The following is a 9,554-nucleotide window of genomic DNA, read 5'->3' as shown; positions in this document are numbered from 1 at the left end:
GCAATCCCTTCTCCTCCATTCTCCTCTTGGGATCTTGGGCAAGCACGCACATGCGCCCGGCATGAGTTCTAAGCCACCGGTCCGGGATGCGATCCGCAGTCGACTACGTGGGAATCCAGCGGCATAGCCATTATGCTAATTGCTGGTTCCCTTTCACTTTCCCTTTCTCTCTCTCTCTGGTCAAATAAAAAAATAATAATAATAACAAAGTTAAATAAATAAATAATTTAAACTATATATATCCAAGAAGTTAATATAAGCAAAGCCAAACTGTTGATTCAGAAAATTCTACTGGTGTATTAGTTATCTCTCTCTCTGGTCATATTTTTTAAAAACAAATGATAACAATAAATAAAATCTTTTAAGAATTACTTTATTTATTTTTATTATTTTTAAAAATTTGAACAGAGAGGGACAGAGTGAGAGAGAGAGAGAGAGAGGGAGAGTGAGAAAGCAAGGCGCCAGGGACGGTCCAGGACTCTAACCACAGTTGGTCATGTGGGAGTCCAGCACCCTTAACCACCACACCACCTGCTAGCCCCAATAATTATTTTTTGGAAAAGCTTAAAAAAAAATGTATATACACACACACACACACACACACACACACATACACACACCATGGAGTGGCCCCATAGCACAGTGTGTTAAGCACTGTGTGGAGGGAGCTGGATCCCACATGGCTAACTGTGGTTCTGGTTCTGGTCCCAGCAGCTTGAAAAACAGGACGGGATAATATAAGTACATACCCAGGATCCTGATGAAAGGAGTAATGGAGAAAGGAGGATTGAGGTATGACCAGACCCTAATGGGGGATGCTTTCTCTCTCTCGTGTGCACACACCCTTTAGCATATATACACTTATACACACACACACATATATATACACACACATACATGTCAGAAAAGTCATGGCGTATTTTTCTATGCAAAAATGAGTTATGATTTTTCTGAAGACTATATGGATCTATATCTATCTACCTATCTATCTGTCTATATCATGTTATCTGGCTAAAACCCTCCAGTGGCTTAGAATAAAATTAAGACTGATTACCACACAGATTACAAGTTCTTGTGTGACCTGGCCCTTATTCAGTTCTCACTCTTATTCATCGTTCTCCAAACTTCTAAGCCTTTTATTTATCAGATGCTTCAAGCCCATTCTTGCCTTAGAGATTCTGAACGCATTGCTCCTACAATTTCTCCTCCTTTGTCATTTAATCCTCAGCTCAAATGTCATTCCTCATTGAATTCTCTCCCTTCACTTATTTTAAAAGATTTATTTAATTCTTCCTTGAAAAAGAGAAAGAAAGAGACAGACACTCCCAGTAGGCCTCTCGTGCTGTGACCCACCACCCGTCTCAGCTGGCCGGGATCATGGCTCACCTCCCCATGCCCAGGGAAATTCCAGGATGATTCAGAATTTTTCCATGTGGATCTAGTTATGCCTTCTTGTACGATTGCCTGGTGGTCCGGTAACTACCTACTTTAAAAATTAAATTATAATAGCCAACCACGGTAGTCATTAGTGTTATTCACCAAATATTTCTGGAGTTCTCCCTCTTTCTTTCTTTTCTTTTTTCTTTTCTTTTTTTTTAATTTGCCAGAAGGCACATGAGCTTGCCAGAGAGAGATAGAAAGAAAGTGAAAAAGCACCCCCCACACACACATACTGTGGAATAGCTACACAGCAATCCTTTTTCCACCATTTCTCCCTCTTTTCAGAATTTTGAGCATACACACATACACATTCCTGGCATGTTTTTCAAGCCTCAGGGTCTAGGACTCAAAATTGGTTCTTCTTTCAAGACACAGGGTAGAATCGCATGTCTTTTCCCCTTTGGAGTTAGATGTGATCATGTAACTATTTGGGCAATGAAATAGGGAAAAAAAAATTTTTTTTAAGTTTTTGCCAAGGGTACATTTGCTCACCAGAGAAAGATAAAGAGGGAAAGTGAGAAATCAACCACCCGGGAGAATAACCATGCAACAGTCCCTTCTTCATTCTCCTCTAGGGATTCTGGGCATGCACACACATGTGCCCAACGTGATTTTCAAGCTGCCGGGTCTGGGGCTCAAACCGCGATTGGCCAGGTGGGAGTCCATGCCACCTGCTGACCCCGTGAAATACCAAAAATTTCAAGAGCCAGTGCCTGACTTGGCAGGTCCCTTCTTTCTGCCTTGGCAGTAAGAAAAGCATGTGTCATAGCTGAGTATCCATCAGCTTGGATCCCAGAGTGACTTACGGTAATCAAGGCTCTTCCCCACCTCCTGCCTGTGACTGAGACGCAGGCCTTTGTTTTAAATACCTGGGATTTGGCATTGTTACCATAGCATAACTAGCCCATCCTGACTCACACACCATGTGCTGGGTCCTTGTCAGGGTATTGTACATATTAACTCATTTACTTTCCACATCAACCTAATGAAGCAGGTACTAACATTATTGCCATTTTCCAACTATGGTAACTGAGACACAGTAAGGTTAAGTAACTTTCCTGGCCCATAGAACCACTAAGGGCAGAACTAGCATCTAATCCTACACAATGTGGTTTTGAGAGTTCATGCTGCTGGGGGCCAGCAGATGGTGTGGTAGTTAAGGCGTTGGACTCCTCCATGGCCAACCAACCATGGCCAGACAGTCCTAGACCTGGCTTCTTGCTTTCTCACTTTCCCTCTCTCTCTCTCTCTCTCTGGTGAGTGCACATGCCCTGTAGCAAATGATAATAATGATGATGATAAATTAAAAATTTAAATAAATCTTTTTAAAAAAGAGTTCATGTTATTCATTTTTGTTTTTTGTTTTTAATTTTTGCCAAAAGTGTATGACCTCACTGAAGAGAGAGAAGAAAAGTGAGATAGAAAGACCCCTCACCCCCATAGAGATGGTCACCCACAATCCTTTCTCCTACATCCCTCTCTCCTTTCAAGATTTTGGGTCCACATGCACACACACCCCTTGTGCTTTTCAAGTAACCAGGGCTGGGACTCAAATTGTGGTCAACCATGTGGGATCCAGCTGCCTTGACTACCATGCCACCTGCTGGCTCATTACTTTTGTAAGGTATAAAAGTAATTACCAAAGTCTCAGTGTCTTAAAAGACTGCTCCCCTCCCCCTTTTATAGGACTACTCCCAAGGACAGCTTACCAGCAAATAATAATAATTATTATTATTATTATTATTATTATCTAATTTAAACTTTGGGGCCAGCAGGTTAAGGTGCTGAATCCAACATGGCCAGATTCCATGGTTTGAGTCATGGACTGGCAGTCTGAAGTCCCCCATACAGTGGGGCCTAATGAAGCACAGCATCATAAAACACAGAATTGGGATACTTTTTAACTTGTAAGCATGTCTTTTTTATTTATTCATTTTTCTTGATTTTTTTTTTAGAGAGATTTATGCTATAGGGCATGTGTGCTTGCCAGAGAGACAGAAAGCCATACCACAGTCCCTCCTCCTCTTGGGATTTTGGGCACATGCACACACATGCACCTGGAGTGAGTTTTAAGCCACTGGGTCCAGGACTTGAACCACAGTCCCCTACGTGGGAGTCTAGCTATGTAACCATTACACTATCCACTGGTCCCAACTGTAAACAAGTCTTTAGAAATTTATCTGGGGCCAGCAGGTGGCGTGGTAGTTAAGGTGCTGGACACTTCCACATGGCCTACCGTGGTTCAAGTCCCAGACCTGGTGGCTTGCTTTCTCACTTTCCTTCTCTTCATGTATTTGTCTTTCTCTGGTCAAATGAAAATAAATGAATGAATAAATAAAATGAAATAAATAATTATTATAAAAAAAACCTTATCTGGGGAACCAGCAGTTAGCATAATGGCTATGTCGCTGGACTCCCACGTAGTCGACCGCGGTTCGCGTCCCGGACCCGGTGGCTTAAAACTCAGGCCGGGTGAGTGTGCGTGCGTGCCCAAGATCCCAAGAGGAGAATGGAGGAGAAGGGATTGCGGCGTGACCATCCCCCCAGGGGGTGATTTCTCGCTTTCTGTCTCTAATGTCTCTCTCTGTCTGTCTGGCGAGCGCACGTGCCCTATAGTGAAAATCTCTCAAAAAAGAAAAAAAAAAACTTATCTGTACATCTTCCAATCTCTCAGCATGCTCCTACTTCTTAGTTCCAGAGTACCTTCCTAGGCTTGTCTTGGAGGCTACAGCTGCTTTCTCCTGTTCTCCTGGTCATCCTTTCAGGTTTTCACACAAATGCCAGCTCTTCTGTTTCCTCAGTTGAAAGGATTCTCTTCCTCTTCCTCCTGGGACAGCAGCCATCATTGCACTTATGGTTAGGGGCCTGAACTGGAGTCCCGGCTGTTTGCCTTTAGGCAAACTGCATCTCTCTGGCAACCAATCCTCCCCATTGTTCTATAACCACAGTGACATGGGCCCCAGTCCCTGAACACAGAGTAATACTTGGTATGTGACCTGAGACATGGGGGGAGGGGGGTGCCTGCTGATCCCCACTACTTGATGACAATTATAATAGAACAGAAACTCTGCTAAGGGTTGTATTTCTTTGTTTTTTTGGAGAGGTTTTTGCTGTAGGGTGTGTGTGCTCACCAGACAGACAGAGAGAGACAGAGACAGAAAGCGAGAAATCAACCCCCGGGGGGATGGCCACGCCGCAATCCCTTCTCCATTCTCCTCTCGGGATCTCGGGCACGCACGCACACGCGCCTGGTGTGAGTTTTAAGCCACCAGGTCCGGGATGCGAACCGCGGTAGACTACGTGGGAGTCCAGCGTGTATTTTTTATATCTCTGAAAAACTAAAATGCAGTTTACCTTCTCCCTGTTCCAGGTGAGGAAGTTGAGGCTCAAAGAGAAATGACTTGCTCAAGGTAACACACCCAAAATGGCATTTACCATTGTTGATGGCATATTTGCTCCTCTCCTTTCCCTGAAAAAAGACCTCCAAATTACCCTTGCATCCAAAGCACTTTCTGATACTTGGGAAGAACAACATCAAAAACTGCTCCCCCTTGTGGTGGGATGCACAACACACAATGCAAAGATGTGAGGCCCACATGGCTTGAGCATGACAGTGAGTCACAGGACATGCAGCTGATTAAACACGTTTGGAACTTCCCATTAATGTGGTTTTTGTTTTTTCGTTTTTCCTAAAAGATAAAATTTTAATTTAAACTTTATTTTTAATTGCCTAGAGTAATTGTATATATTTTTGGGGCACAGAGTGATGTTTTGATATGAATCATTATGGAATGAATGATCATATCAACCTATTAACATATTCCTCACCTCACATACTCACATTTTTTTGGTAGCGAGAGCATTTAAAACCTACTGTTTTAGTAATTTTATAGTATATAATACATTATTAATAACTATAATGAATAATACTAATCATGCTATGTAGATGTTGAAAATCTATTGCACCCATGTAACTGAAACTGTGTACCTTTTGGTCAATACCAGGAGACAAATTTAATTGCAGTTTTAAAATGATCACAAATAGATTTTAGGGATCACTTGGAATTTTTTTGTTTCTATAACCTGACAACTCTTTGATCTTATCAGCCTGCCAATCTGTTTCTTTTTTGGAGCCACTGATACCATCCAAAATTTTTCAGGAATTCCTTGTTTTTAACTCTTAAGATTTACTGAATCAAAGCAGCTGCATTTGATAAAAAGTCAATATTGGTTACTCATCTTTCTGGGCTTGACATACTGAATAAGCAATGTCTGACCTCATCTATTATAAGTCCTATAGGTTCTTTCCACCTATAAATTTTGAATTTCAACAAAAGACACTCTCCTCTGAATAGCAACATTGATGGGGAAGTGAGCACATGCATACATCTCATAAAAACTTTCTCAAAACTAGAAGCCCAGTGGAACACCTTTGGTGGGGAGGAGGATGGTGGCAGCTTCATGACATGGCCATTATTAATCAAATCACTGGCCACCGGGGACCAGCAGGTGGCGGAGTGGTAACAGCTCTGGACTCACATGGTCAACTGTGGTTTGAGTTTTGGACCCTGCAGCTTGAAACTCATGCTGGGCACATGTGTATGCATGCCCAAAATTCCACGAGGAGAATGGAGAAGAGATTGTGGCGTGGCCTCCCCACCAAGGCGTGATTTTTCACTTTGTGTCTCATCATCTCTCTCTGCCTCTCTGGTGAGTGTACATGTCCTATAGCAAAAATCTCTCTCAAAAACAAACAAACAAATAAAACCACTGGACCCTGGTGATCAGCTCAGTCTTCATCTTCAGTTCCTCTGCCTTCCTAAAGGTATGGTGGTGGCATGACGGAAAGTTCCAGCCTCCTAATCACAAAGCTGGCTGGCTCCCAGGACACAAACCTAGGATCTTCCCATGTGGGGCCAGTTGTGCCATCACTGTGCCACCATTTGGCCCCACAAAAGGGCTTTAAAATTGTTAGAAATAAGAATACAGTGACCGGGGCCTGCAAGTGACATATGGTTACATTGCTAGACTCTCACACGGCCGACTGCAGTTTGAGCCCTGGACCCAGCCCAGTGGCTTGAAATTCATGCTGGGCATAAATGTGTGTGTGTGTGCCCAAGATCCCAGGAGGAGAATGGAGGAGATGGGATTGCAGCATAGCCACCACCACCACCACCACCACCACCCTGGGGTGATTTCTCACTTTTCCTCTCACTGTCTCTGTCTCTCTCTGGCAAGCACACACACACACCCTAAGGCAAAAACCTCTACAAAAAAAAAAATGAATATAGTGACCAGGCAGCTTGCTTTATTTCCATCTCATATGTCTGGGAGAGGCTTGGATCCCTATAAGTCATGTACTACGCCAGTTTGTTGTCCCAGAGGACAAACTATTTGTTGCAGAAAGTCAACCTTAGTTCTTCAAATCAGACTTTATGCACATCATTCTCAAATGTGATATTCTAGTAAAAGCCTTGGTGATATAAACAATGCTCCCAATTGTGTCCTGTTACAAGGAGAAACAGATTTGTTATTCTTATGACTCATGATAGAGCTCATGTATGTATACCAGAGAGAAAGTGAGATAGGGAGAGAGCAAGAGAGCGAGAGAAGCACCCTCCACAGGACTCAGGTACACTGCAGTCCCCGTTGTGTAGCTCTCCAGTCCCAACCTGGGCATGCACACACACATTCCCTGGTGTATTTTCAGGCCTCAAACCAAAGTCAGTATGTGCCTTCCAGTTCTGCAGTCTGGAACGTACCTCCTGTGCCACAGAGACTGGGTCAGAGGACAGATTGTTACTCAATATGTAAATAACTATAGTACTTTGAAAATAAAAACCCTGCAAGAGTTTCTAAATTCTGGGGAAATCAGGTAGGAAAAAGAGATAAATGTTTCATTTCTGTTTGTGAAAATGTGATCTACTAAATTGTTGTGAGTTACAGATAGCAGAAGAGAAAAGAAGAATATTGGGACCAGCAGTTAGCGTAATGGCTATGTCGCTGGACTCCCATGTAGTCGACTGCGGTTCGAGTCCCAGACCAGGTGGCTTAAACTCACACCAGGCACGTGTGCGTGCGTGCCCAAGATCCTGAGAGGAGAATGGAGGAGAAGGGATTGCGGCGTGGCCATCGTCTCTGGGGGGTCATTTCTCGGTTTCTGTCTCTTTGGCGAGCGCACACACCCTATAGCAAAAACTCTCAAAAAAAAAAAAAGAAAAAAGAAAGAATATTATTTTTATATTCAGAAAATAAAATTATTAGGACCAGCAGTTGGCGTAATGGCTATATCACTGGACTCCCATGTAGTTGACTGCGGTTCGATTCCCAGACCAGGTGGCTTAAACTCATGCTGGGTGTGTGTGTGCGTGTGCGTGCATGCCCAAGATCCCGAGAGAATGGAGGAGAAGGGACTGTGGTGTGGCCATCCCCCCGGGGGTGATTTCTTATTCTCTGTCTCTCTCTGTCTTTCTGGCGAGTGCACACACCTTATAGCAAAAACCTCACCCCCTCAAAAAAAATTATTAAAGAACCAGCAATGGTCCAAAATAGTAAAACTGTGATCATTCTGTATCCGTTCACTCAGTCCCATGTCATTGATTCTTGTTCTACTGGATGTCGGGCTGGCAGTCTCATGAATGTCAGCTTCTCTCCCTAGAGTCCTAGGAGTCCTCAGGCCATTCGTAAGGCCTAGTTACAGGATGAGAGAGTTGAGCTGCATTGTGTGAAATTCTCAGTTCTTTAGGTCCAGATCTCTAATGTTAGAGACCTGCCCTGAGATGCAAAATTTAAAACCACAAACACTTGTGAAATAGGAAAGGGGAAGTTTTAATAGGAAAGTGAGGATTTTTAGTAGAAAGGAAATATACCCCATGCCAGAAAGGGGTCAGCGGGGGCAGCTGCCAGAGAAGGACAACTGCACTGGGTATGGGGTTAGTTGTTCCGTTTGTTCTAAGAGTTGGTAATGAATATGTCAGGGTCTGTCATAATAGCTGGCTTCTTCATTTGGAATTCCCGGGCTTTTTCCTGTGCTGTGCATTTCTCTCTCAGGTGAGGAATTTAATGACCTAATTGCTCATGCTCAGTGTTGACTTTGAAGGTAAGAGCATCATTTGGATGCACTGTCTGATCAGCTTATTGCCCCAGTGGGAATGAGGATGTTGACCAAAATGTCAGGGCGAGTTCTTGTGTATTTTTGAGGAATGATAAGAGGGAAATTAACAACCTTGCCCCTGTGCTTTTTTCAGATACTACAGAAGAAAAATAGGATCTGCCTCACCTTTTTAGTGCTAGGAGCTGGTGGAAGGAGGGCATTCTTGCAGAGGGTCCTGTAGAAATTGTGACTGCGGTGATATGCGTCCTCTGCTATTACTCAGGGCTGCCCGCTCATTTCTAGCTAACTGCCTATCACAGCCTCATACTGTGGTGAAACATTCCTGCCTGTAACTAACCGCAACCATTTTCAAAGAAGAATCTGAGTAAAACAACTGTACATGTATGCAAAAAAGACTTAAAATGACTGTGTTTGGGGCTGGCAGGTGGCATGGTGATTAAGGGTAGTGGACTCCCACATGGGTGACCGTGATTCGAGTCCCGGACCTGGAGGCTTGCTTTCTCCCCCTCTTACCCCCACTTCCCTGCCCTCATCCCTCCCTAACCAAATTAAATTAATAAATAAAGTTAAATAAAATCATTCTAATTTAAAAATAAAAACTCCACTTAAAAAATCTTTTTAAAGATGTGATAAGATGGGACGCGGGGCAGGGCCCGAGCATGGGAAAGGAACCTCCTGCTCTGGGGGGAGAGGGGCAGAGGGGGGGCGGCCTGCTGCTCTGAGCCTGGCGGCCTCCGCGGCAGAGACGAAGGCACCCGTGGCCTGCTCAGTGCCAGCCAAGGTGCTGAGGGCGAGCACGTGGGCGTTGGTAGCTGTGGGCCCTGCCGCCTCCATGAACACTTGTTTAGGACTCACAGAGGTCCCCTGCATCCCGGCTCTGGAGGCCCGGTAGGATCCCAAGCCTCACGCCTCAGCCTCAGCCAGTGCGCCCCTGCACCCGCGCAGGTAGCAGGCAGCGTGGCTTCTCGAGGAGCCACAGAAGGTGGGCTCTAAATGCCGG

The 9,554-nt window shown here is 44.2% G+C and overlaps 1 pseudogene; it reads left to right on the top strand.

Annotated features, from left to right (window-relative positions):
- Positions 1 to 8,517: 8,517 nt before the first annotated feature.
- Positions 8,518 to 9,554, top strand: part of LOC102472951 (unconventional prefoldin RPB5 interactor 1 pseudogene) — a 12,485-nt pseudogene continuing 11,448 nt past the window's right edge.

The sequence above is a fragment of the Tupaia chinensis genome, unplaced genomic scaffold (assembly GCF_000334495.1).
Source record: "Tupaia chinensis unplaced genomic scaffold, TupChi_1.0 Scaffold000231_1, whole genome shotgun sequence".
Classification (NCBI taxonomy): Eukaryota; Metazoa; Chordata; class Mammalia; order Scandentia; family Tupaiidae; genus Tupaia; species Tupaia belangeri.
This window is presented reverse-complemented; position numbering and strand designations above follow the sequence as displayed.